Source organism: Triturus cristatus, chromosome 9, assembly GCF_964204655.1.
Source record: "Triturus cristatus chromosome 9, aTriCri1.1, whole genome shotgun sequence".
NCBI lineage: Eukaryota > Metazoa > Chordata > Amphibia > Caudata > Salamandridae > Triturus > Triturus cristatus.
Window position 1 is genome coordinate 732,699,487 of NC_140592.1, and position 27,618 is coordinate 732,727,104.

General features: G+C 42.3%; 1 protein-coding gene across 1 annotated transcript in view; it reads right to left on the reverse strand.

The window, feature by feature from the left end:
* LOC146798639 (neo-calmodulin-like) overlaps positions 1–27,618 on the reverse strand; it is a 266,479-nt gene that overhangs the window by 129,647 nt on the left and 109,214 nt on the right. The gene's annotated exons all lie outside the window — the stretch shown is intronic.

The following is a 27,618-nucleotide window of genomic DNA, read 5'->3' on the forward strand; positions in this document are numbered from 1 at the left end:
ATGACAGTTTGTGGGACTATTTCTGAAGTAAGTATGAAAGGCAATCTTACTTAATATACAGCCAAATAAGTCTACCTCTATTAACTATTAGCCATAACTGAAATAGAAAATTGGGATGCAACATCATCTTTTGTACACATCACATTGTTTATACAAACAACACACATTAACACACTATATCTCACTATTATAATAACTAGGTACAAATCCATCGCATTCTATGGTTATAGATCTATCGCTCACTCTCTCACTCTATATCTTAACAACCTATATATCTATAAATAAAAACACAAACCTCACTCAATTCCACTTTAAGAAATAGTATTGGGGGGGGGGGGAAATTACATTTTGTTAAATAACTCACATTCACTATTTGGTGAAAGAATCACTTTAAAACAATAAGTGACTAACATTCACACATATTGAAAACACTCGATAACTCAGCTTACACACCTAACTACACCCATATTTCTAACACTTTGCCAACTTCATACAACTATACATCATTTTGGATACAGACAAATGGGTAAATTTACTTTTTTTAAACTGAGTCTACCTCCAACACAATATCTCCCACTTAATTTGTCAATAGTGAAAACATAGAGTAGCAAACTCAAAAAAATCATATTCTAGTCAATATTAATCATGTTAGCTATAAAAATCTAATTCACTAATTGGCAATATTATTAACAAACTATCGGTTTCGACCTAGCAAACCAACATCACTCACTGTACCCCAAAAAGTACTGTTTTGATCCATAAGCTGCTACCAATAACTATCAACACATATTTACATCAAACACTCTCACAATAAATCTTTAGAAAACAAGAATTATTTTTTATACATTTCATTAGTTTACTAACTACCTGTTGTGCACAATAAGTTGATAACTCTATTACTAACACTCTGAAATACATTAAATGTTTAATAACAATATGTTGTTTTTACACAGGAAGAAAACATAAAGACAGTGTTCATCAATGGCCAGAAAACGAACCTCAAATCGATCACCATAAAAGATGCTACGGATTTTGTAAAGGTGACTTTATGGAGAGAGGCAACTGAGTTTCAGACAAACATCGGACAATACGTGACTTTGACACATGTCACTGTCCATGAATTTTATGGACAAAAGATCTTAAATACAATGAGGCACAGCCAAATTCAAGTGAGTACCAACTTTAACAATTAGTGGAATTAAATATATAGTGAGGGTACTCTCTCATTATATATTTACCAAACGAGTTGGCTTCATAAACAGGGAAATAGATGGGCATGTCTTTTGGAGCTATTCGTAAAATAATCAAACACTCTAATCACCCAATTGCCTTATTCAAAACAGCTTTTAACACTCATCAACAGCTCTTAGATGCACTGTTTGAACACTCTTACACACATCAACCTCTCTTCTACAGCTTTACCCCTCTCAAAAATCTCTAGCACTAAAACACACCTCTAAACCTATAATACAGCTCTTCAAAACCTGGTGTGACCATCTACCCCTCTTCTAACAATCTGAGAACCCTTGCCATACAAAAACCTCTTCTACACCTCGGACACTCTTATACGCCTCTTCTAAAACACTAGCCCTAAACTACACCTCTACCCCTATAACAGTCTTTAAACAATAACATCCCCTTCTAATAGCACTAATAACACTTAAATACCCTTATAAACCTAGGCACCTCTTCAAACACATTCAAAATACTTCAGCCACACCTTAAACCCGCTACAACAGCACAACTCCTATTCGAACGCTCTTATATCCCACTTTTACACCCCTCCCCCTTTACTAAACCTCTCACCATATATCTTCTAAACCTTTACCTAATTTCTAGCACAGTTGTAAACATCATCATCAATTCCGAAAGGGGAGATAGTAACATTTAAATGTATCTATATTCAACACATCCACTTCACTTCTACCCCTATACCTCTCTCATCTTGCAATCTAACTCTGTTCAAAACCTCTACCTCTAGTCTACACCTCTGACACTCTTCTAAAAATGTACAACTCTACTGCACAACACACACTCAGCTACCCCTCTAAACACTATACAACCATTTGACCCACAATATACACCACAGATAGCTTTATACACCACAAAGACTTCCTCTCACTAATATCACTATACCCAGCTTCTAACAATTTAAAGTTAACTACACATCTACCCCTCTTACACACCGCGAGCCCTGATTTACACCTCTATTACACAGTAGAAATAAAACACCTCTATTAACACTATACCCCTCTACTAACCCTCTACTAACATACTCAATCACACACGCTATCCTTCAACTAACGCAATAACAAAAAGTTTCACTAGATCACTAAGTAACTCTATAGCTACATATATCACTCGCATAACATGCCAAATTCTTATCACTCCTTACATCTCCCAAAATACTTAGAGGGGAATAAGTTGATACAATTTTAATATTATGGACTGAAATACTAATCTTTGCTTTGACTTCTATTCACAGGTAACAGAGTCACCACCAGAAACAATAACAATTGAAATCTATGGCATTGAAAAAACCGAAGGAGTAATCAGTACTGTAACTACCCAGGTTGAAAACACTGACAATTTCCCATCAATGGATATAAACAATAAAATCCTCATCGATTGATTTATGCTTTGTACTGAGGTGGAAGACCTAGGAGATGCTCTAATGCACTATTTGCCACAAACATGTGAAGTGGTTTTTTGCAATGGAGAAATTATAAAAATATTAAAAGAAATTTCAACAGGAGAAATATGTTAATTTTACATGCATACCATTTCAATGTAAATACTTTAAGCAAAAAAATACTTTTCTTTAAAGTTTGAAAATATGTAAATCCTGTTAATTAATAAAAAATGTTATCTATTCACAATAACGGTTTCATATTTGGTACAAAAACAATGCTTTGTTACATATTGTATTGCAAGGGAATAGTTTCGCATATTTTGTACTCTATAACTACATACAGCATCCACTACTTACTTTCTGACAGAGCTTTTTGGGGATTAGCACAGGGACCTAGTTTAAAGGTACAAGATTATAACATGACTCATATGCGCATTTATGGCCAAAACATAAAGGTTTCGCCAAAATGCAGAAGGAATGTTGTTTGCCTGCGGACTCTACACTTAGCAATATTGGAATAAAGAAACAGCACAAATTTGTCTTACACCATTTCGGTAATGTGGCATCGGAGGGGAAAGATTTGACCTATTCTGGAAGTAGGGGGACTCTTTAGAATTATGGAAGCCTCCAGAAAATTATTACAAGTGACACACACAGACCCGGGAAACACACAACACACATGTCACAAAAAGGACAAACCAAGGTGCAAACTTAAAATAAAAACAGCAGTGGAATTAGTAAAGTTTGACAACACAAGTAAGCTAGTAAATTGCTAAACTAACTTAATATAAAGTGATTCATACCGCAAGCAATAAAGTCTACAGTGCAGACCAAAATGGTACTGCAACACAAAAGACCCTGTGAAAGGCAAACAAGGATTCGGAAACCATCGTCTTAATTAGGAAATTTCTAAACAAGGAAGTCAATAGGCCATAATCACTCACACAGCACCTAAATCCCGTGCTTATCAAATCATTCTCTACTAATGGAGCGGTCCAGGTGTGAGATTAACCGTCTTTTGCTACCCCCCCCCCCCCACACCAAAAAAGGGACTTGGAGCTTTGTCTTTCATTTACAGTTTGCAGCGTCCATTAAAACGTTAGTTTCTATCCGTCCGAAAATTAAGAGTAGCATAGGGAGAAGTGCATACAAGGCTGCTGCGGGGCAAGTGTTCAAACAGGTCCTTAATTTACATGCCACTGCCCATAAACTACAACAGGGTGATAAAGAGTCATGGTGGTTACATCAAATAAAAAATAAAATAAAAACATTACCTGTCAGTAGATGCCGCCACACGCATAAAATACAGACTGTATGTAGGTCGCAGTTCCGACGCTTACACATGGTGCCACTTTTGAAAAGAATCGGCGTCTACTCCAGGGTAAGAACCAACGTGACTAGGCCTGCCGCCAGCACAGCTCATGCGGCGGCACAGCCGCCCAGCTTCCAGCAGCGCCTAACTCCTTCCGGCAACGCTGCCTTAGTAACCAGGAAGTAGCAAAACTATCACGGTCGTTCAAACGCTACGCTTCTAAAAGAAGACGTCTGATTGGATACTGGATACGTCCATCCCCAATAATCCGACTGCATGATGGGATTTGTATTTTTAACATCGGAAACGTATGCAGTATTAAAGGTGGGAACAAAAAAACGCAAGTGGATGCACATATGGAGCTCGTAACACAACCATCCAACCACACACACACACAGCCCGACACACACAGACACACACAACCACAAACAATTTATGGGCCTGTCAACTTAAATACGCTGTCACAAAACACGATGAACACCTCGTGGAAGTTGGGGAAGTCACCCCCAAATTAAAAAAAAACACTTAATGCTGCAGTGTGTGTGCTGTCCACATGGCCATACCTTCACACAGCATAATTTTAGTAGGGATGCATTGATCCTTGGAAGCTGCCAGACGTCAGTCTGTGCACTACACACCAAACCACACACACCACACACATACACCACACACAACACACCTACACACCCAAACACACACACAAACACACACACAACACACACACCATACACAACCACACACACAACCACACACACACAACCACACACACAAAACCACACACACAAAACCACACACACAAAACACACACACACAAAACCACACAACCCAACACACACACAACCACACACGCACACACAACACACACACATGAACACACACAGCCACACCCACACACAAAACACAACCAAACACACACACAGCTAACTACTGTTCTCGTCGCATTTTTAATGTCAATACAGTGAAACATTATGACAAACGAGAAAATTAAAAGAAATAGTCAAAGAAGCCTTTTTGGTACCCCTTGGTCAGGCCAAAGTTGCTGCGGGTTGACATTAATCTAAAAAGTTTGATTTCAACTCGTGCAATATGTATGTGTGTAAATTGGTGTGTGTACATGCAATAGTCTGTGTATGCAATAGTAGATGTATGTGTATGTGTGTTGCGCTAGGTGTGTCCCGTGAAAGTATGTGTATCTTTGTGAGGGATCCCATGAACTAATGATAACACTGCCACAGACAGTTGTATGGGGAAATAACAGCCAATGTCCAACAAGCATTCGCATAGCCAATCGGTCTTGCCTATTAGCTCTGCTCTCACAAACACAATCACACCAAACCCCTCCCACACACAACCACAACCACACACACAAACACAAAAACACACCCACACACAAACACACAATTAATGTTCATTAACCGTGGTACAAAACAACTAGTTTTGGGTGTATTTAATAACAAGGGGTTTTGCCACAAATGACAAAACTTAACGAAAGCCCAAAAGCCATCGATAATAAATTTTGTGTTACATTTCACAGCAAATAAAATTACAAAAACATAAAATGGAAGATACACATGCAAGTGACATGTTCGTTTATGCAGTGCGAGAAGGATGGAGTGGTTTGGCCACAATAACAACAATATAATGTTGGAAGCGCATGCGGCCCAAATGTTCTAATGGTCAATAACTCCACAAAATAGGAAAACACATTTGGGAAGAAGAAAGTAACCTTGTTAACATCTCTCTATCACAAAAGAATTATCTCGCACATTATGCCTCACACAATCACTCTGCCACTCAGTCTCACTCACTAGCTCGAAAATACCTCTATATCAATAAATACATTACTCAAACACTAGCAAAAAAAATTCAAATTTCACGCTATCTGTCATGAAAAACTGCAATCACAAAGATTTTACAGCGCTGACTCCAACACACATTCTCTCCAAAGATATTAGAGCATCTTACCTAAGTCATTACTTGTAAATTGATTTATGTGGAATGGCAAATGACCAAAGATGTTCTTGGCCCAAATAAATTTGAATTGGAAGAAACAACTCTGAAACATAGTATTTGACCAGAATTTCCCAGATTCCTATTATAAGAGCTAGGAATCTAAGGGCAGAGTAAATAAAAATGGCACATTAAGTTGATGGAATGAAGCAATGATCACACATTTATTTAAAATCTTTAAAATACAAGCACGACCATTTGGGACATTATGGGGTTTGTATATGCACAAAACATTTCTTAGCACAACCGTGATGGAAATAGTTGATTCATACCTAGACAAAAACAATAGTATCTCTAGTGGTGGTACAGATGACTAGAGGGGCCAAGGAAGCATGGAATCATTGTTGCCTTTTAAAAAAGAAAAACAAGACTGAAATGAAAAAAGTCCACAAAGACCTCCTGCTCTTCCCTCCTCATATCATACAAATCCTCAGAAGCTAAATTTCCTAATGGCACCTCTCACTAGAGATGGCATCTAGGCTTCATCCCAGATCTCTTGTCAGTGGTGTCTCTGGATTTCCAAGAGCCAAGTCCTGCCAAGGCTTCCTGGTCAATTGCTCAAGTTCAGGTATTTCCTTTGCATTCTGGCTTTCTTGTTTTATCTGTCGCACTATGAAATAAGACTACACGTCCCAGACTGCAAAAAAAGTGGAGTGGTGCATCTAGTCAAGCAAAGATCTGTGAAACTTGGCAGCTATGGAAGACCGTCTTTTCCATTAAACCTGCACTTGGCCACAGCACCAACCACAAGATGACTGGAGTTGATGGGAAATTGGATAGTTCCTACCTATCAGGACCGTGTCTCTGAAAAGCCTCCAAGGCAGGGACAAAGACAGCCATGTAAGTCTTAATTCTCAGAGGAAAAAAGTGGGAAAAATGCCCCAATCCCTTAGTAACCGTATTATTGAGTTGAATGTAGGTGAGGTGCTTGCCCTTAACAGTGGGAGAACCCCTGTCCCACTGGCGATAAGAGAGTTCCAAAAGGGTGTCAGGGCAAATCTTAGTTATTTGTTATCTCTTGCGGAAAAAATTCCAGAGGGCAGTTTCATCTTTTGCAAATGTGTTTTACACAGTTTTTATGAGACTTTAAGAGAAAGACTCATAAAAACTGTATAAAACACGTTTGCAACAGATGAAACTGCCCTCTGGAATTTTTTCCGCAAGAGATAACAAATAACTAATGTAAATCTTAATTCCAGGCTTTGCTGGACATGCACCAGACTCTTCCTCAGTCACGCTGGCATTTCAAATGCACCATTTTTAGAGGATTGGTTGGTTGCTCTGTAGGTCAGTCCTCAGGTTGCACCTCATCGAGAGAACACTATTGGATAAATGGTTAACACAGCATATCTCAATTTGTGTTAAATGTTGCTGGGTACTAAATGGTTAAATTGCAAGCATGTAAACTGCAACCCAAAGAGATAGGGTAAGCTGTGTCTTATAGGAAGTTTAATTCACGGCCCTGTTAATTGCAAGAATCACTACATTGACTACTGTCTTGCTGCGCTGTACAAGATAGGCCTCACTTTTCCCCCCAATTTCATTGCAGGTGTCGAGCTTAATTTGCAGGTGTGTATCCTTGTAAACGCGAGTGGCACCCACAATTTGCAGGTGAGAAGACAGGTCTGAATCTCAGTCTGAGTATTTCATGCCTACACTGCCTTGAACTGATCCCTGGAGGAACAGTGGTAGGTAGCAGTGCCGGATTACCAAATAGGCAAAGTAGGCACTGGCCTATGGGCCCCATTTCTTTTAGGGGCCCCGCGAGAACGGTTCAAAGTAATATCGATTTGATCTTGAAAGAAAATTGCAAACAAGCTTTCTTAACTATTATTTCCAAAAGATAGAAAAGAATGAATCAACTCAAAGAAAGGAAAACTTTACATTAAAGACATTATAGAGAAAATACTATATTCATGTAATGTAGCCATGAATAACTTAAGGTACATAACCAGGGACATAAGATTAAGATAACAGTTTGTCTCTTAAAAGCTCATCTTCTGGCAGCTGTCAGGTTGTAAAAAAATCTGGTGCATTGGGTATTCGGAGATAATTTGCGAGGGGTGCCCAGAAATTTCGACTGCCTAGAGGCCTCCACCGGGTTTGATCCGGCACTGGGTGGTAGCCTGCAGCTAGATCAGGTCTGAAGCAAAGCCCTGGCAAGCATGTAGTCAAACGTCACCTGGGAAAGGGCTTGTGCAGTTTGCAAAACTGAGTAAACATGCTGGGAGCGCGTGCAATGGAATTTCAATCACGTCTCCCTGTGGCACCTCCCATGCAGATCATAGAGGGCCAATAGGGTAGCCGGGAGCTAACACTCTCATGAGGACGCCATAGGTCCGACGAGGGAACATAAGTATGTCAGGCTGGCCTTAGTGGGTTGTCCCCAATGGAACGTGACCCTATTGGAGGGAAGGAAGAAAAGGAAACCATACCTCCATTTCCAGGCTGGACAAAAACAGCCTCCCTTAGCCTGGACACAAAAGGTCTGCGTCTGAACTTTGGCCCTCGCCAGGAGCCTTCTGCTTCTGTGAAGACGGCAATAATAACACTCTGTGACCCCAGTAAAAACAAATACATTAGATCTATCTAGCATGTAACCTGCCATTAATCTGTCTTTGCTGCAGCAGTTGCAACTCACAAGGCTATCACCAGGCGGTCTGAGGCAAAAGCGGGGGGGGGGGGGGGGGGGAGGGGGTAAAGGTGCTACGGTTAAGAACCACGGCCATACCACAAGTCTCAACAACTTGGGGGCTCAACTTGGGGGCTGTTCGAGGACCCAAACGTGCTCCGAACTTGGCAATACAGGAGTGGACGTTCACCTGTAAAGTCAGTGTTTAATTGGTAAAAAAAAAGTATGCAAAAACAACAGTTGATGGACAGAATGCAGAAAAATGTCATACATTCACCCCAGTACAGAGATCTGGGTCTAAATCCTTCGTTTTTTTGCTCACCATGCCATTCCCGTTTGATCCCAGCCATATGCAAATCAGTCTTGACCCTGTGCATCATGGGAACAGTCCAGCCCGAACTGCCAAGCCAGGTCCTCCCTGAACTGGAAGCAAGCATCCTAGGACCGGTTTCGGGGTTTCAACCCTCTTCAGCCAGTATACCTTGATTCCAGTGGCATGGAGAGCACGGGACCCACATCTGGGCATACCCTTCCAACTCGGGGTGACAAATGCAAAAACAACAGTTGATGGACAGAATGCAGAACAATGTCATACATTCACCCCAGTACAGAGATCTGGGCCTAAATCCATCGTCATTATGTTTAGCTGCCCAAAATTTTTCAAAAGACCACCTTCCACTTCCACTGCCTACTTCTACGACTACCGCTGGCCACTTCCACCATCCGCCCGCTGTACAGAGAGTGTTCAAAGGGGTGGGGGGGGTGTAACCTGATCTTAACGGCACCAAGTCCGCAAAGCAAGCAAGACCACCTTTTTAAAACAGGTTCATATGGGTCCTCCCCTGAGAAAAAACAAAAAACAGGGCACAATGGTGTATTTTACAGCATAACTATTCTCATTGTGTGGTGACGGATGGGAAGGGGCGTTTAACCACATCTAGGTTTGGGAAGCAATGCTTCATTGCATGGATTTAAAGGTAAGTGGCGCTGCTTTTGAGGATGAAGGATTACAGGCGGACGGAATCATTTTAAACCAACAACAACTATCTTCATTACTTCCGTTAACTAGTTCAGTCTCACATTAATTTGGCCTACAATACTCACATTTAATTTAACAAGCACCAAACACCAAAAATACCAATTGAAAATGGCCTAAGACAGGGCTGTGTACTCGCCCCCCAGTTATTTTCCATATTTCTATCTGACCTACCTGAGGGCTTAGAAGTGGAGGGCAGTGCAAGCCCCAGGATGAATGGCAAAAAGGTACCGTGCCTCTTATATGCGGATGACCTGGTAATAGTAGATCAGACGGAAATAGGCCTTCAAAGGAAGCTGAAATTTTTTAAGGAATATTGTGAATAGAAGTTTTTAACGGTAAACCTAGATAAGACGAAAATGTTATGCTTCGGGAAAAAAGCGATTAAGTTTAATTGGTTTTTAGGTGATCTTAAATTAGAATCTGTAAATGAATACCGTTACCTAGGTGTGTGGTTCGATAAAACATTAAACTGGCACACACACCTAGAAGCCCAAAAAGCGAAGGCACTTACAACAATTGCGGGCTAAAAATGTTTAATCGTGACTATGGGGATATGTCCCATCGTCCTTTACTAAAGGCCTTCAATGCAATGATACCATCACAAGTACTCTACGGAGCAGAAATCATTTATTTGAGCGGTAAAGATTTCTGGGACCTGGAGGAAGGAAAATGCCTGAAAAATCTTCTATCACTGCCCCCATCAGCAATGATCCAAGCATTAAGATTAGAAATAGGAACAATGGCGTGGGGAGTACAAGTACAAGTAGCAGCGATTAGATTTTGGAAACGCCTGGTGAATGATAATGGACAAAAAATTGCACATTTGTGTCGTAACGAGATTCAACAAAGTAATTTAAGTTGGGCAAAAAGGTGTAATAAGAAAGTGGTACAGGCCGCTGAGAATACAAAAGTGGTCTTATGTCGAGCGTCACTCAAGATAGAATGCACAAAAAGAGAGTTAAAGTATAATGGTCAAGAAGTCTCAAAAAGGGCAGACAAGGAATACCTAAGTATGAAAAAATCAGTAAAGTTTATGATGAACTCCTGGGCAAATGAAAATTGGTTCCCCTATTTGGATATCTTACCAAACCCATGGTATAGACAGGAGATCTTAAGGTTCCGCACTGGGATTAACCCTTGGCTACTAAATAAAGGAGCTAAAAATAAAATGCTCGATCCCAGAGGGTGCTGTAAATGTAACCTGGGAACAAAAGCAGACTCGGTGCATATCCTGCTGGACTGTTTAACTATCCTAGAGCAACGCAAACTCTGGCTACGCCCAATATTTGTAAAATATGGCATAAGAAACCGGGCACAAGCGATCGATATCATCACAGAAATGCCCAACATAGAAATTGCAATCGCTTTGGGGAAGTTCAGAAAGGCTGTACAGAGTTTTATAATAAATTAGAACTGATATTTTAGAATTTTATAACGAAATATTTTTATATCTTGTCTAGAAACGGTTTTATAATTTTGTAGGGAGTAGACCCACCAATAAAGAAGTGAGTTTTATTTATTAACTGACTTGCATATAGGTCGAGAGGAGTTTAATCTGGTTTTAATTTGGTTTGAATATTTAATTGGTAAAATTGTTTTTGAGATTGTTGATGTGAACTAATTTTGAATTATACTAATTGTTTTGTATTGTTTAAAGATTATGATCTAAATAAACATACCTTTGACCTTGACCAAGCATTTGCAACGAAATAGTCTCACATTTACGCGAGTTTGAGCTATTGTTATTGTAAATAACAATGCATTTTATTTATGTTTTGGTTTTTAAAACATAAATAAAAGGCATTGTCATTTATAATGCCAATAGCTTAAACTCGGGTAAATGCGAGACCTATTGCATTGCAAATACTTGTTTTGTTTTAGCCACACTATAAATAACATGACTGACTGATACTACAAAGGATTAATATTTGTGGCACTGCTGGCTCTGTATCTTATGATTGTAGGCAGATCACTACCCGTGCATAAAAAAATATTACCTTATATAATTTAACTGGTACTCTCTTAAAGTGCTGTAATAAAATTGTGTAGAGTTTGCGCTGCATAAACCTGCTAAAAAACAGGGCAACTTTCAAAATGAGGTCACACTTCATTTTGCACCTGAAAGCGGCAATGCACGAATGCTTTCTACAGATCTATGCAAAAAGAACTATTGATGGACAGAATGCAGAACAATGTCATACATTCACCCCAGTACAGAGATCTGGGCCTAAATCCATTGTTGTTTGCTCACCATGCCTTTCCAGTTTGGACCCAGCCATATGCAAATCAGTCTTGACCCTGTACCCAATGGGAACAGTCCAGCCCGAACTGCCAGGCCAGGTCCTCCCTGGACTGGAAACAAGCATCCTAGGACCGGTTTCGGGGTTTCACCCCTCTTCAGCCAGGATAGCTTGACTCCAGTGGCATGGAGAGCATGGTATGCCCAGACATGGGTCCTGGGCTCACTGTGCCACTGGAATCCAGCTATCCTGGCTGAAGAGGGGTGAAACCCCGAAAACGGTCCCAGGGTGCTTGTTTCTGGTCCAGGGAGGACCTGGCTTAGCAGTTCGGGCTGGACTATTCCCATGAGGCACAGGGTCAAGACTGATTTGCTTGTGGCCAGGTCTAAACTGGGGTAGCATGGTGAGCAATAGAATGATGGATTTAACCCAGATCTCTTGACTGGGGGTGAATGTTTTGATTTGTTCTGCATTCCGTCCATCAATTGTGTGTCTTTTGCTTTCTCGCCCTAAGTGCGCCAGGTATGCCCAGGCGTGGGTCCTGGGCTCACTGTGCCACTGGAATCAAGCTATCCTGACTGAAGAGGGGTGAAACCCCGAAAACGGTCCTAGGATGCTTGTTTCCAGTCCAAGGAGGACCTGGCTTGGCAGTTCGGGCTGGACTGTTCCCATGAGGCACAGGATCAAGACTGATTTGCATGTGGCCAGGTCTAAACTGGGGTGGCATGGTGAGCAATAGAATGATGGATTTAACCCAGGTCTCTTGACTGGGGGTGAATGCTTTGATTTGTTTTGCATTCCGTCCATCAATTGTGTGTCTTTTGCTTTCTCGCCCTAAGTGCGCCAGGTATGCCCAGACGTGGGTCCTGGGCTCACTGTGCCACTGGAATCAAGCTATCCTGACTGAAGAGGGGTGAAACCCCGAAAACGGTCCTAGGATGCTTGTTACCAGTCCAGGGAGGACCTGGCTTGGCAGTTCGGGCTGGACTGTTCCCATGAGGCACAGGGTCAAACCTGATTTGCATGTGGCCAGGTCTAAACTGGGGTGGCATGGTGAGCAAAAGAATGATGGATTTAACCCAGATCTCTTGACTGGGGGTGAATGTTTTGATTTGTTCTGCATTCCGTCCATCAGTTGTGTGTTTTGCTTTCTACAGATCTATTGCACGGATAGGTTGCGCGCAAGATGCTGAGCGGGGAATTCATGGACACATTTAAACTTTTTTCACAGGCTGATAACCTCCAGACACGTGTGTACTTTAATCCACTGCACTTCTAGACTGTCAAGACCCATTCTTCGCTCCAGCCAACCCCCTCCAGGTCTCGGTTTTAGCACTGCTGAATGCCTGTCTTCCTTTGAAGAACAAGAGTAAACAAATAGAAAAACAAGCATTGGCATAGCCAATGGGTCACGCCTTTGTGACCTTATACGTTTTTAGCCAGAGATATTTACTTTGCCTATGTTTTTAAGTTGTGCTGTGCAGAAGAGTGTAGTATGGTGAAAATGTATAATAAAGAAGTGTTAGAAGTATTTGTACTGTATATATGACTATGAAAGCATTATATAGAATGTAATGATTATATTTTAAAAAGCTGGGAATTTGTATATGCTTGTTGTAATGATTGCTTGCTATTGGTTGTTTTGTTATTGGGGGAGTTAGTTAGTGAGAGAGATAGAGTTAGTGATTCAGATAGTTCGTTATTGCGAGAGAGAGTTGGAAAGTTATTTAGTGAGAAAGAGAGAGTTAGTGAGAGAGATAGTGAGATAGCGATAGAATGAGAGAGTTAGTGTGAGAGAGAGTGAGTTAATTAGTGTGTTAGTGAGAGAAGTAGTTAATGAGAGAGTTAGCTAATTAGTGAAAGAGTGAGTTAGTGATGTAGTTAGTTAGTGAGTGAGCTAGTGAGTTTGTGTGCGAGGGAGTTAGTGAGCGAGTGAGAGACTTAATTAGTGAGGTATTGAAAGAGTTTGAGTTATTTAGGGGCACATTATCATGGACTGCGTTAAAAATTATCGCCGGTTTAGCGGCAGAAAACTGCCGCTAAAGCGGCGATAATAGGCTTGATAATATGCCCTGGAGAATTCCAATAGAAGTCCATGTTCTGGTGTGAACATGGGCTTCAATTGGAATTCTCCAGGGCATATTATCAAGCCCATTATCGCCGCTTTAGCGGCAGTTTTCTGCTGCTAAACCGGCGATAATTGTAACGCCGTCCTTGATAATATGCCCCTTAGTTTGTTAGTGTGAGTTAGGTAGTAAGTTAGTGTTAGTGTGAGAGGTAGTAAGATAGAGTTTGAGGGAGTGTGTTAGGTAGGGATAGTGAGAGTGAGTGTTTTTGTTAGTGCGAGAATTAGTTAGTGAGATATAGTGAGAGAGAGAGTTAGTTAGTGAGAGAAAGTTAGAGAGGTAGTTAGGTAGTGTGTGAGTTAGTGAGTTAGGGGCATATTATCAAGACAGGCGATAAAATTAACGTCGCTTTAGCGGCAGAAAACTGCTGCTAAAACGGCGATAATGGGCTTGATAATATGCTCTAGGGAATTCCAATTGAAGCCCATGTTCGATGTGAAGGACATCTAACCTGAGCTTCAATTGGAATTCCATAGAGCATATTATCAAGCCCATTATCGCCGTTTTAGCGGCAGTTTTCTGCCGCTAAAGCAACGTTAATTTTATCGCCTGTCTTGATAATATGCCCCTAACTCACTATGGTCTTGATAATATGCCCCTTAGTTTGTTAGTGAGAGTGAGATAGTTTCTGAGTTAGTGAGAGTATGATAAAGTGAGCACAGTAATTTTGGTGATGTTTAATATGTTGGTTATTGGTGCAGCTATTACTGGTGCAGCATTGCAGTGGCATTGTAGCGTAACGGTTTGAGGGCTAATTTTTTGTCTAGATTTTAGCATTATTGTGCTAGATTAATCCACTCTTAAAACCTAAAAGGAGTCCAAACTAACGTGCCGATAATTTTTATAGTAGATAAACATAAAGAGAATGCTAAGCGTCCCAGCAGACACCAGCCTAATTTAAGCTCCTTGCAGGTGCTAATATTACGGTTCTGATGCAAGTAAAAATGAACTGTTTTCACCAGCACATTGCAAAAGAAGTTGAAAATGGTGTTACGGGGGAGTAGCCTACATTTAACACCTGCTTAATGTTAGCCTCCTGCACACCATTACATTACGCGCATGGTTTGTTCTATACAGAATAGTTTAGCGTAGTACACCCTGAAACATATAGAAATTATTTGCAAATATGTTTTTGGGGTAAAGTGTGCAAATTTTTTTTTGTATTGTAGATGTTATTTAATTTTTTAGGGTGTTATGTACATTTGTGTATGCCCGCTTTAGTTGAGGTGAGACGTGGAACAAAGGAGAACTTTATTTTTTTTGTTCATTAAAAAAAAGAAGCAGTTTGAGGGTAAATAGGGGTTTTAAAGAGAGAGAAAGGGAACAGGAAAGTGGAGGATGGTAGAGAAAGTACTTTACGTTGTGTGTGGAGATATGGCCATATTGGAAGGAAGCAAACCACGGACGGGAGAGGAGGCTGGTAGAGAAAGTGTAGTAGGAGGTGTGCTGAGTCTGCCTGCTGTTGACGTGGCGTCGCTGGTCTGGTTCCTGTAAAGCTTTGTCACAACAACTTGTTAATTGGTGTTAATGGGAGCGCCTGAGGGCTTCATTACATTTGTGTAAAACTTTGGCTTACGGAGAACCGAAGGTTATTGCAAGTGGAGGCAGTGTGCTGTGTACGCCTGCAAAAACTGTAAACCAGCAGTGTCGCAAAAGGCAAAACTAAAGGCAGGATGCTTAGTATATTAATACACTAAACATCCATTGACAAAAAAGTGGAAAAGCAGTACTTCTCAAGCTGGAGCCAAGCCACTCTGTACAATCAAAAGAATGGTAACAAAACGTCTCATACAGACGTAATCTCAGTTGGGGAACTCAGACGTTGATGCTTCCAAGGTCGATGAACTGAGCTGAGTTTAAATTGCGCTTGTTCAAAAGTAGCACCTTCCACGAGACGCCCTCCAGCAGGCAGGCTTTACTATATGATGTGACATAAGCATAAGTGTTACGTCGTGTTTTTTGTTTTCTAATTTCTTTAAGGTGGCAAATGAGCGTGACGGTAGACACCGGAGTCATTTAAAAAGACTGCAGGCGATGACATAATAGCTTTGTTGGGCACTAATTGTTGTGGTATTTTTTTTTTGTAAACATGCCCCTGCGCGCCGCTGCTAGCAGTAAACAGCCAGTAGCACGGACTGAAGCCACTCGGTATAATCTAAAAAATTGGTATCAAAAGGTGTCATGCAAACCTAATCGTAGCTTGGACAACTCAGACGTTCACGTTTCCAAGGTCGATGAACTGAGCTGATTTTAAAATGCGCTTGTTATAAAGTAGCACCTACCACGAGACGCTCTCCAGCAGGCAGGCTTTAATATATGATGTGACGTAAACACGAGTGTTACATGGCGATTTTTGTTTATTACTTTTGTTAAGTTTGCATATCAGCGTACCTGAATAAAAATAAAAACGTGCGTAAGAAAGTGTAAAGGAAAATAAAGAAGGGACGCCATAAACGCGAGAAAGATTAGACAAGTGCAAAAAGAAGGGACTAAAAAGAAGAAAAGATCGGAACGGAAAGACGAGGGAAAAGGCGGTGAACGGGGATGAATCCAAATTTATGAACATTACTATATGATATGACATAACCACAAGTGTTACATCACGTTTTTTTGTTTTTTGATTTCTTTAAGGTGGCAGATGAGCATCCAGGTAGACACCGGAGTTCTTTAAGAACACTGAAGGCGATGATGTAATAGCTTTGTTGGGCGCTAATTGTTGTTTTTTTGTAAAAACATGCCCTTGCGCGCCACTGCTAACAGTAAACAGCTAATAGCACAGACTGAAGCCACTCTCTATAATCTAAAAAAAATGGTAACAAAAGGTCTCATACAAACCTAATATTAGCTTGGACATTTCAGACGTTCATGCTTCCAAGGTCAATGAACTGAGCTGATTTTAAAATGCGCTTGTTAAAAAGTAGCACCTACCATGAGACGCCTTCCAGCAGGCAGGCTTTGCAGTGGCGGCTGGTCTTAAGGGGCGTATGGTCTTAAGGGGCGTAGGGGGCGTTGCCTCACCTACCAGCATTGGGGAAAGCTAAAGGGAGAGAGAATGAACACCAATTGAGCAGTTTAAAGAAGTGCTCACTGCTTGGTGCTCCCCGTAAACGGTAAAACTTGAAAGTTAAACTATTTAAAATATATATATTTTTTACTTACTTTGTCTCGGAGTCTTCCTGCGCAATGTGCGCATGTGCAAAAGCTGAGCGAGAACTATCCCTCGCCCTCGAGGCACAAGCGAGGAGCGAGGAGGCGGGTGACATCAGCCTTGTGGGAGTGGCTGAATAAAGCGGCATTAAATGGGTTTCAAATGGGGCGATAATGAATTGGCCCAGGACGCGGTCAGTGGAGCGCCATTCAGGGTAATGGGAAGGGGCAGGGCTGGCTCACAGTGCACAGTGCACTCGTTTCGCCTCCGTAAATTAGGCTTCCTAATTTGGTAAGGCCGAGGCGACCGGGAGTGGCTATCCATTTAGTTTTAGTTTGGCAGGCAGTTCCTATTTCCGGAAGGGGTGTGTTTGTTGCTAGAAAAAAAAAGGCGCCTGCAGCCGTGGTTGCAAACGACACATGTGCAGGTAAGCCTTTTCCCTTTTTTGAACCCCAGGACTCGGCAGACCTGCTGTTGAAAATGCTTGTAAGGCATGCTGGCACTGGCTTCCTGCGTTAGTTTGGATACTTTTTTTGTAACCGAAGCAGCAAGCGAAAGTCTTGCCAAGATCACACTGTGTCTAGTGGTTGTGCTGTGCTATTTGAGCTATAAGTGCTCAGGATCACACCGCGAGAGAAAGGGCTGAACTTAGGGATGAGTGGGGAGATAAGGCGACTGCTCCAGTATCACTAGGTGTCAGGTCATATATGTAAGAATACTGCGTTACCCAAATCGGAGCTTACCTCGGTGTGTTGTATTGTTAATTGCATTTATATAGGGCTTACTACATGTGATTTGAGGGCATTTAATGTGTTTATTTTTAAGATATGCATGTATCTTGGAACACACGACTGGCACGCTGGGCGCCGATCTGTTGAGTGTCCAGTGAAGGAGTGTGATCTGGGCACGGAAAACAGCCCTCAGTAATGTATTGTGATTGGATGTATATAGCGGTTACTGTCCCTGACGAGGAGTTTAAGCGCTTGCCAAGAGCCTGCAAATATCCGTGCTACAAATTCATCCCTGAAAAACAAATATATTTTTAGCTTTGTGAAACGTTTCCAGCCAAGAATGGTGGCATTTGCCAGCTTCCAGGAATTTTTAATAAATAGATATTTTTTCCCTCATTATTGCTGCACATGGGCAGGGTGGTACTTCACAGTAGCCCTAGTGCCCGGTTCCCAGGCAGATCTTGGTCTGCCTCACCGGTGGGCGACCAGGCCATTCTGGCAGCAGGCAGCTGAGGCTGAAGGGTGCCAGGGAGCGCATCAATGGCAGGGCAGTGATGAGGGGCACCGCTGCGTCTGCTCGAAACCTAGTGTTAGAAAAACACGGGTTTCAAATATTTTATCCTAATTTGATTTGAAAAAAGGTTTGACCTGCTATAGCTATAATGAAAATCAGGGTTGGTCAGAAAATGTAGTGCTCTAAAACAGAAGGCACGTTTCAACATTTAAAATTATTATTTGCCACACAAGGAAGAACGACGTGTTTAATGAAAACCACGCCACATACCAGCAATAGGAGGTTTTTTTTTACACAATAAAACACATTATTTTCATACTTAAATCAGGCCATCATCCACTTCCATGGACCCAACATTTAAGACATTTGCAGTAGCACCCACCACCCCCAAAAAAATGTAATGGTGTACAGTAGGCATAATGAAACATTTAAAAATAGTGAATATATACACCAGTCAGTAAAATGCAGACTAATCAGAAGGGAACTGTGTATATCTTTCCAAAAACATTTGGCTGTTGTATATCTCACAGGACCCTTTACCTTCTGTGCCTAATTGAGCATAACATTAATGTTAAGATTAACTGTTGTCCACTTGCACATTTTGCTGCTTAGAAATGTACATCTGCATTTTCTTGTACTGCAAAATGTTTCCCCCCTTAGGTTGCTCGCCATGTTGCGCGCTGCCACAAATTTTACGCCCACCACTTACAAATGTCACCAGCCGCCCCTGAAAGTAGCACCTACCACGAGACGCTCTCCAGCAGGCAGGCTTTAATATATGATGTGACGTAAACACGAGTGTTACATGGCGATTTTTGTTTATTACTTTTGTTAAGTTTGCATATCAGCGTACCTGAATAAAAATAAAAACGTGCGTAAGAAAGTGTAAAGGAAAATAAAGAAGGGACGCCATAAACGCGAGAAAGATTAGACAAGTGCAAAAAGAAGGGACTAAAAAGAAGAAAAGATCGGAACGGAAAGAAGAGGGAAAAGGCGGTGAACGGGGGATGAATCCAAATTTATGAACATTAATATATGATATGACATAACCACAAGTGTTACATCACGTTTTTTTGTTTTTTGATTTCTTTAAGGTGGCAGATGAGCATCCAGGTAGACACCGGAGTTCTTTAAGAACACTGAAGGCGATGATGTAATAGCTTTGTTGGGCGCTAATTGTTGTTTTTTTGTAAAAACATGCCCTTGCGCGCAACTGCTAACAGTAAACAGCTAATAGCACAGACTGAAGCCACTCTCTCTAATCTAAAAAAAATGGTAACAAAAGGTCTCATACAAACCTAATATTAGCTTGGACATTTCAGACGTTCATGCTTCCAAGGTCAATGAACTGAGCTGATTTTAAAATGCGCTTGTTAAAAAGTAGCACCTACCATGAGACGCCTTCCAGCAGGCAGGCTTTCAAAGCTGGAAGGCGTGTTTATGTCAATCATACAGTAAAGTTTACTGTATGATTGACATAAACACGCGTGTTACATCGCGTTTTTTGTTTATTATTTTTTTTAAGTTTACAGATTAGCGTCCCTGAATAAAAACATAAACGTGCGGAAGAAAGTGTAAAGGAAAATAAAGAAGGAACGGCACAAACGCAAGAAAGGGGAGACAAGTGCAAAGAGAAGGGACTAAAAAGACGAAAGGATAAGAACGGAAAGAAGAGGGAAAAGGCGGTGAATGGGGGATGAATCCAAATTCATAAGCATTACTATATGATGTGACATAACCACAAGTGTTACATCACGTTTCTTTTTTTTTTTTATTCCTTTAGAGGGCAAATGAGTGTCCCGGTAGACACCGGAGTTCTTTAAGTCATTTAAGAAGACTGCAGACGATGACATAATGGCTTTGTTGGACGCTAATTGTTGTTGTATTTTTATTTTTTAAAACATGCCCCTGCGCGCACTGCTACTGCATTTGCTGTGACAAGTGAGGACAGCTCTGCACTGCTACCACCGGTGCTGTACCATGCACATTCCAAACAAACTGGGTCGACACTGTTCCTCCCTGCTCCGTATGTTGACACCACATGTGAGGTGAACACTGCACAGCTGTTCCCGGAACTCTACATGCAATTTGGATCAAAAGTTTATACTGCTGACGCCAGTACTTCACCTGTAGAGCGGCAGTTCACATTAATGATATATGCGCTGCATGTGTGTGAAACTCACACTACAAGAAGAGTGTCTCTCTCTTCCAATTGGTAGGAAGTAAGCTAGCAGAGCACTACACCTGCCCTTTTACCACCCGTTCAGAGAGGTGTCTCTGAGACCTACACTGCAGCTGTTCGTGCTATGTATGCCCTTTTGGTCTCTCGTGGAAACTTGTACTTCTGATGTAAATGCTTGGTGTCACAGGGAAGCAGGGGTCACAGACGCCTGTGCTATCTGTCCTGTATGGCTCCGTCCTAAGTCTACCCCACCTGCTGCAGCGAGACAAAATTACACTGCAACACTGGCACGTTTGCCGCACATAAAGGAAGCTTTCGCAGGCACTGCTCTGCCATGCAGCTGTGAGGTGTGTGCTTGTCGCTGCGCCCTCGTTGCTCATTCACTCAACACCCAGATCTACAATTGAGGGATTCTATCCCACGAGAATCGGACAGTCACAGAGTACTCAAGATGGCGCTAGTGGGATCGAGCCTCACACATTTAAATATATACAGACCTTCGTTTATTCCCACCATCCTATTGACAACTACTTTGCAGCACTCCACACCTGTCTCATCTTTTTTTCGGAGATCTAAGGGATGAGGTGTTATTGTAGGAATTACAATAGATTTATGAGGTGAGTTGAAGGGAAAAGGTTGTGTGAACATAAACTAAAACATGCGGAACTAAGTGTAAAGGAAAATAAAGAGGAGACGGCACAAACGCGAACAAGGCTGCCATTTAAGTATGTAAATAATAAGACCATATTGTTTTTAATTACGACAGCACCCGCCTTGCAGGCGTTCGTGCAGCAGGGAAGGGAAGGGGTGAAACGGAGCGTATTAAAAATTTTAAGCGCAATGCTCCGTTAAAAAAATGCACGTCGCGTCTTCAGTGAGAGTGGCTCAGAAAGAAAAGAAAAAAGTGCTTAGCGGCTAATTAGGAGACACTGTCTCCCGCCTCAAGTAAAAGATCCAAATTTAAAGCGCAGTGCTCTGTTAAAAAAAAGCACGTCATGCCTTCAGTGAGAGTGGCTCAGAAAGAAAAGAAAAAAGTGCTTAGCGGCTAATTAAGAGGCACTGTTTCCCGCCGCAAGTAAAAGATCCAATCCCGGTGGGCGAGGCCAAAATTGGACAGGGTGGTGACCAGGAGGGACTAAAAAGCCTCCTGGACAATCGTAACACCCGGTTTTGCATAAATGGTGACGCAAAATGACGCGCACCAATGGAAAACACGGGCGGATTGATTCCAAGAAGCCCTCGCAAGGAGAGCGCAGCGCATGCTCGCTGCTAACGCCAGGCGAGACCTAAAAGTGGCGGGCCACTCTTTTTTATTCTATTTGTTTACTTTTGCTACAATCGCACCACCTGCTCTTTATTTTAACATGGTTAAAGGTAAAGCACGGGTGCCACGATTACTGCAAAAGTAAAAAAATACAAAAAAATATCTATTTCTTTACTTTTTCAACAATAGTGGCACCCATACTTTACTTTAGTTAAGCGCCCCACCCCTATTAAAACAGCGCTTCGTTTGATATATTTATACAGCGCACACACTTTAAAAAGAAGCTCAGCCCTTTTTGTTTGGGGGTCACACAGACAGTACACAGATACTCACACAGGGTGCTGGGCATGTTGCTGGGGCAGGTTTTCCGCTTGCTCAAGTTTAGAAATCCAGACGCTTTCAGTGGGGAGTGCTGCAGCTGCCGTAGGTGATGGTGGGGGTGGTGAGGCACGCCAAGCAGCACTTTCTTTCTCTACTGTTCTAAAGTTTATGAAAGGACTACATGGTCACGGTTAGATGTCTGTCAGGTTACCTAAGCTCGGCATATTTAAAGGGACAGGGAAGTTGAGAAACACAGGACCGTGCACTTGAGAATGACAGGTTAGAAGGCCGGTGGCCCAGTGGGCAGGATTAAAAGGCCAGGCAACCCAAAATGGCAGCCCTCAAGGTAGCAGGTCACTGCAGACTGGCCCCGTTAAAGACTTGCAGCAATATGGCCGTCACCCAATCGCAGCGTTGCATGAGATTTTCAACCTGTGGATGATAGCCTGGGAGCACCACGGGTGGGTGATATCGGCATGGCAAGATCTCAGGCTGGCATGTATGCGGCTGATCTCAGCCTGGCAAGATCTCAGCCTGGCATGTATGCGGGGGATTTCAGCCTGGCATGCATGAGGCTGATCTCAGCCTGGCATGTATGCGAGGGATCTCAGCCTGGCAAGATCTCAGGCTGGCAGGTATGATGGTGTTCTCTAAAATGGAAACAGTGCACGCGACCTCAGGCTGGTAGCCCTGCAGGTGATCTAAGATTGACAGCAGTGCGGGTGGTCTCGGGCGTGCAGATAGGAGGATGACTCCAAAGTGGCAGCACAGCAGGTGATCCCCAGCTGGCAGGTGTAAGGGTGTTCTCTACCATAGCAGCACTGGAGATTAACTCAGTGTGGCAGCGGTGCACGTGAACGTGGTCACATGCCGACAGCCCCGCAGGTGATCTAAGACTGGCAGCAATGATCATGTCAGGCTGGCAGCAGTACACGTGGCGACCTCAGGCTGGGAGCAGTACAGGTGGCGACCTCAGGCTGGCAACGGTGCAGCGGTTTCCAGAGTGGCAGCAGCGCTGGTGCTGCCAGGCTGGCAGCGATGGAGTGTCTCAGGCTGGCAGCAGTACAGGAAGGACCTCAGGCTGGCAGCAGTGCCGCGGGTTCTAGAGTGGCAGCAGCGTGGGTGCTGTCAGGCTGGCAGCGGTAAAGTGGTCTCAGGCTGGTTGCAGTTTCCAGTAGCAATGAAGACGGCTTTCACTCTGGCATCATTGTAAACAATCGGCAGGTGGGTGGTAGTGTAGGTGGTCTCCGGACTGGCATCTGCGAGGGTGGTCTCAGGCTGTCAGTAGGTGCTGTCAGGGCCGACCGCAGCAGGTGAAATTCCAGGTGGCAGGGTCCAAGCACACAAGAAATCCGGACTGCGAGGCCTGGCTAATGCACACATTTTTACTGTGTTTAAGGTGCTTCTTCCCTTTTATACCGTTATATGTAAAAAAGCACCTAAAATGCCCCAACGGCCCAGGAAACGCCAGTGGGTCTGCAGAGGTGCGAAGTGAAGCTCTTTGCACCTTGGGCCCCTCCCCTGTTGTACAGTGCAACGCCCCCCGCAGAGATTAACCACCGCGCACCCCGCGGACTCGTTTGATGTGCTTATTAGAAAGAGGCGACATTTGCATGCAAACCATCACCTTCTCTTTAAAAAACATCCGAAATCTTCGTACTTTACAGTTGAAGGCTGGCCGGGGGAGGGGGAAGCGATTTACGGCGGGTTATTTTACAGGCTAAATTTTTCAGTTATCTCTCTCTGACGGGCAATATGAATGTGAGAGGGTGTGGAAAGAGATGGAATCAAAATCAAATTAAAGAGAAAATTTGTGATACCTATGCCTCTCGCACCATCCCCTGCACCAACCCCATACAGAGACGCACTTGACAGACTGGCACAATCTTTGCTGCCATATCTTAGCCGAACGGCCGTGCCAGTGCGTTGTCTGTGTGCCATGCCCACTCTCACACCGTGCTCACTCTTGGCACCGGTACCCACTCTCAGCACCCGTTCTCACCACTCTCAGCACCCGTTCTCACCACTCTCAGCACCCGTGCCCACTTAAGCGAGAGAGGAGTCCCTTCTACCAGCTGGAGGATCAGGGAAGCGGGTCTGGTCAGTTTCCGGGTGCTTTTGATGCTACATGTTAACATTTTAACCAATCAGAGAGAACGCCTCTAAAGTTCAGGGAGGTCGGGGTGCCCGTGGTGTGTCGTTATGTTCTAAATGTGTGCAGACATCATTAAGCGCGTGGCTTCAATGCATTTCCGGTATCGTGTAGAAACCTTTTAAATCAATGTCGCCGCATTGTAGGTCGCATGAAAGACATCTCTGTTGCCTCGTTCGGGGAGGTAAACCTGGGTAGAGAGTTCTGGTGCCTTTAGAGGCATGGGACGCAGCTTAACAAAACAAGTATCGATCTCTTAGCTTTATGGGGCCATGTGCCCACGCTAATTAGAAACACATGGCCTCATAAAGATAAGAAAGTGCTTTGCGACAGCAGCAAAGCAGGCGACCCAGTCCGGATCGGAGGCGAACGGCCGTCAACAAAAACCCTCATTTCCAATTGCAGGCCACGGTTTAGCATAAACGGTGATGCCAGTCAATGGAAATGAGGGGCGGGGCTTTAAGCCCTTTACTGAAACTCCTCGTTCACAATAAATCTCGCCGAGTGAGCAGCGCATGCGCTGCAACGCGAGCGAGACTTTAAAAAGGATGCAACAACACCAAGAACACTGGCACTCTTGTGCAAACTAATTTTTGGACTCATTTAAATGCTGTGTCCAAAATAAATCTGTCTGTATGGTGGCCTGGACAGGAGACAAAATGTGGCCAAGAAATGTTTTTTTGTTTGTTTAGAGGCTGGACAAAATGCAAAGCTGTGTTGTTGGATATATTCTCAGGAAATGCGTCACTGTCTTTACTAATATGTTTACTTGTCCCAAAAAGCCAAAAATAAAAAGACTTCTCTTAGAGTGTCCGACATTTGAAGCATAGTATGCACACAGATCGTGCTTTGTGTTTGTGGCTGCATAAAATGTACTGATTAAGTGCAGCAGGAAGCAATGTATGGTTTACGCGACACACCTTTAATGGTGTGTGAAAACTGAAGCAATTGAAGTAGGTTTGAAGTTAAAACAATTACTTACCAGTATCTTCATTACCCTAAGTCATGGAACTCACCCCAATCCTTACTTTGTGAGGAGTCCCCCCTCCTAGACAGGAAGTGTACAACACATTGTCCAATAGAAAAGAGACACTAATAGTGTACAATTTTTTATATATACACCCATTTACCTCAATATCAAAAGTCCCTACCCCCTCTCAACCTCCTGTAAATAACAAGTTGAAGGAACTTTTGGAGGTGCAAAAAACACAAGGTAGTGAGGGATCTGGAATGACATAAGCAAGACTATGACGTAGATTAGCAATTGTTTCATTACCGCCTCATCTGTCCTCCTTGTTCTTACTTTGTGGGGATTTAACAAGTCAATAAACCTGCATAAACAAACTGGTGTTGCTTAATGAGATTGTATTTATACCAACACTTAAGCCAAAATTATGTGGTGATGAATCAGTATGGTCCAAGCTACAGTTCCTTACAAATTTTTAATGGGGCAAACTTGTTGGTGCTCTACACATCTCCTGTAGCGGTACTTCAATAGCCTCTGGGTTGGCCAGGATGCTGAAACTGCTCTAGTAGATTGCCCCTGAATGTTATTTGGAGCTGTCTCTCCTACTATTGTATCAGTTTGGGGAATTGTTTGGCACACCCGTCTGCTTAAATTTGAGGCTGTCATCTTTATACCTTTTATTATCTGACCCATTTTCAACAAATTAAGAGTTAAGTTTGAAGGTTGAATATAAGCTTATGTGGACATGAGTCCTTAAATCAATACAAATCAACACCACATTTATAAATCACATACGTTAAAATATCCATTTAACTTTTTTTGGGCTTAATTCCAAAACTGTCTATATTTCTCGTAGAACATAGAAAGCATTCAAAACCCACAATTTCTTCGGAAAAGTGAACACTAGTTTAAAACATCAATTTATGGAAGAGCAAAACACAATCCATTTTTCTCAACGATCGTAAAAAGCGTCCCAAACCGCAATTACATCTAAGATGAGAATGCTCACTAAAACATCAGTTGCAAGAAGGATAGACAATGCACCGTATTTTAAAAATAATGTTCTTAAACATTTCTGTTGCTTGGTTATAAGAAGAGGGCAGTCAATCAGAACATGCATAATAGTTCATTTCTTTGTAAAGTTCATGTGCAATATCATTTGTTTTCCCTGATTTTTTTTTAGCAAAAAATGGGATAGCCTTATAGGGATAGGACCTATTCTAATTTTATAAATGTAGATATTAAGTAAAAGATCCAGCAGATAATAAGGATATGGATATATATCCGAGCTACCCAGTGAGGACACTGTCATTTGGATTGGAGGTTTTTGAGATGAATACTCCTTTAGTTCCCGCTAGGACAAAACCCATGCAGCTTCCCGGAGTAACTTCTGATGTGTGAAGGGCTCCCAAGTAGCAAAAACCTCACCGGATAAAACATGATTATTTGTTTTGCACATTTCTCCTGAGATCCTGAGCCCATTTTATCTCACTCCATTGGGCTTCAATCCTATATACCTGTGCTATTATTTCAACTGCTTAGAGCCCAGCTGAGTGCTATAACTACAGGCAATACTTTTTTGATTAACACTGCTTCCCTTAATATTAAACCTCGCTGTAAGACCCAATGGTTGCTCTTTTCATGGTGCAATATCTTAAAATCCTTATATAACCTACACTTATCGCAGGGGGCGAAAACATAATCAATTGGGTGGGACTGAGAGCCAAACCAAAAAATGGCACCTGCCGGATTATCGATGTTTGAGCGACCATTCAGACTTCTTATGCCACTCCTGCTCAACCAGTCACAAATACCATTTGAATCACTCCCTGTGAACCTGGCTGGAAAATGTGCCTCTGGAATATCACACATCACCAAAATATCATACAATAATGATTGCATTCTAATATAGTCAATTTTGGTATTGAAGTAATTTACTATAATTATAACACACTCACTGAATTGCGTAGAAATCAATAACAACTTTGCTTAGAAACTTTCCAGAAATTAATAAAAAAAAAACAGCCTTAATCTCTTTATGTAAATAAATGTTAACTAAGATGAAGATATCCCATTGCTTTTGTTCTGTCTGAATTTTAACCACTGATATGTGGGCCCACGAGCTTAAAGTGTCTATCCTTCTTACACTTCTAACAATTGTAGTAGAGACCAGTGTTAAGAGACCCCGCACAGACTGCCCTCAACCCTTGCATGGCCTGCTATGCCTAATGACACAAACCGTTTACATTTGGAATCTCTAGGAGCCAAGTCTCCTGCAGAAGGATAATATCCAAATCTTCTAAGAAAGGTTGTAAGTTACCTGACCTTACACACTGATCGTAGCCCCG